Below are 2,909 nucleotides of genomic sequence, written 5' to 3' on the forward strand. Positions count from 1 at the left end.
ATTAAACGAGGATCACTGTACACACACACACACACACACACACACACACACACACACACACACACACACACACACACACTTCAAGGTGTTTCCTTGGCCTCCAAATTCCCCAGATCTCTATCCGATCAATCATCTGTGGGATTTGCTGAACAAACAAGTCTGATTCATAGAGGCTACACCTCGAGACTTGTAGAACTTAAAAAGGTCTGCTGCTAACGTCTTGGTTCCAGGTCTTGTAGAGTCCAAGCCCTAATAGGTCAAAACCTTTTTGGTGAAACCTCGAAAATGTTTGGCAGTTTGTATTTAATGTTATTGTAGTTTATCTTGTCATGTTGCACCATGGACCTAAAGACATGACTTTTTAGGATGACAATAAAAAAAAATAATAATAATAAAAAAAACCTACTTGACTTGCCACAAGATAGAAATAAAACTGCAGTAAAATACATTTAAATAAAGGCCATGTAGCTTGAGTTTCAATAGTAAAAAAATTGTAATATAGCCTACAGGAGGTGTATAGATCTATAAGGTCAATATAAGATTAATGTCTTGGTTAACATGTAGCTAATATATACATACATACATTACATTACATATATAATTACAGCTATATGGTCGAAATGGTGAAAATAGTTCTATTGGTACCAGACACGTCAAAACGACCAAACTAACCCCTCTGAAGTCGCTGCAGGTTTCGTGTAAGACATTTTAATAACATCGAGCTAATACAGTGCTGATAAATCACACATGCTAATACTGTATATTGTTCTTAAAAATGGCCGCTGGAAATGATGAGCAACAAACTACACGGTTCAGAGACGCGCAATTCGGATAGTTCCGTTCCTGTTTTAATAAAACATTTAAAAGAAACGAATAGTAAACCTCTAACACCGACGGATATGTACACGAATAAGGAAATAGTATGATTTTGCTCACCTGAGACACTGACTCCAATATGTCTTCGCCATCTTAGACCAGCAGCCGGACGAGATTTGTAATAATATCGCGAGATTTGGAGGTTTGGCGTTTCAGTGGGCGTTGCTGTGGAAACTGGGACACACTGAGAGTTATTAGTTATTATTTCAATATCGATTTCATTTTCATCACCATTTCATTCATTTGTGTCTGTAGTCGATGCCTGGGTGATGTGTTTGGCTTTGTTGAGCACGATTATGATTTGATTATTAGTTGGTAGTAGAAGAGTACATTAATATACACCTGTGATTCGTGTTGAAACAGGAAGAGGTGCTAGAATGTTGACCACCTGTTACTTCTGGTTCACTAATCTGAATAGACAGATAACCTTCCAAGATTGTTGATGAGGGTTATAAAATTACAGATCCAGCATCAGTACACTTGGCAATATGCAGCTTTGGCTTCTTTGGGGACAAATAATATAATACTTGGCCATATTGTGTCTTAATGATCATATTTTATATCAAAACTCCAACTCATTCTTGCGCACAGTTCTTTATAGTGGAGCCAGACAGACGTAAAAGTACACAAGTGGTACCAAATGCATTCCCAGCTCCTTTGCCATCTCTGCTCGTGCTACACAGGATACAGAAGGTGAAAAAATCATGGTCCACTCAGAGCAGTGCTGGAGTAGAAAGGCTTAGGGCCTTGCTCAAATGTCCAATAGGGGCAGCTTAGCAGAGCTTCCAATCAACTGCCCAGAGCCTCGACTACTTGAGACACCACTGCCCATGCATGGCATCTCACCTGTTGATGGTATGAATCAGGAGAACGTTATAGAACATTTCCAAATTATTAGATGTAATCTAGACCACTGTAAAGGCTGTTATGTACAATTAAAGAAAATGGAGCATCAACAAAAGATCCATGTTTCTGAATGAATTAGCCAAAGCACAGAAATAAATCTAGCTTAAAAAATAATAATAAATAGATTTGTAGGGTGACCTGAAGCAGGCTGTACACAGCAGATGAAATTACAATGGATCTAAAATGTTTTCATAAAAGTAAGAATATGTTCCATGCTAATAGACTAACCCTCAAAGACTGAGCAGTGGATTAAAATCCAAATTATTAGATTACTGAGTATTAGATTAGGATGTAATGTTTTCTTTAACTGGGTAATATAACTTTTTATTGAATTGCAAGGTTTGATTGCACATTGAGGGGTGAAAAATCTTGACTATCTTGGTTTCATTTTTTTTTACTTCACAAAAACCTGCCGTCATAACAGGGATGTGCAGACTTTCTCTTTCCATTTTATTTACCTTTGTAATCCTATTTTCTCTTCTTAAAACAAGTTTCACATCTCAGATAGATCAGAAATGGTTAAAGTGAGTAATTTAATACATCTAAATCACATATCTATAACATCCCAGTGAGACAGTGAGCTGTCTTCCGTCTTTCATCACCCCTGCCTTGAACCTGAACTTGCCCCATTGCAGGATAAGAAAAAGGGCTGTGTTGCTTACAGGTATACGATCAATGTGACAGTATTATGGTATGTGTACGCGATATTGAGTACAGTGATATGAGTGAGACATATTCACCATGAACACACTTCAGTTAAGGTCAAAAGAATCAAAAGAGCTCCCTAACTGCAGTTATTTATATATAAATCTAATCCACTGTATTGTAAAGGTCATGCGTAGATCTGTTGTCAGGTTCACCAGTGAGGCTCCATGCATCCATCATCTGAGTAACAATTGCAAGTTGAACAGAACAAAAAAATAAAATAGAAGTTGGTGGACTAACAGAAAGCAGATAAGTACAAATTGAGAAAATGGATGAGATCAAATATGTTGTTGCTGTACAAACAGTACATGCAAACGTACTACAATGGCTCTTCAAGCACTGTGTTTGTCAAAGAATGTGAAAATTCTTTCGAAACCTACATTGAGTAAGAAAATACACAACATAAATAATAAACAGAGAAG

Source organism: Tachysurus fulvidraco, chromosome 23, assembly GCF_022655615.1.
Source record: "Tachysurus fulvidraco isolate hzauxx_2018 chromosome 23, HZAU_PFXX_2.0, whole genome shotgun sequence".
Lineage (NCBI taxonomy): Eukaryota > Metazoa > Chordata > Actinopteri > Siluriformes > Bagridae > Tachysurus > Tachysurus fulvidraco.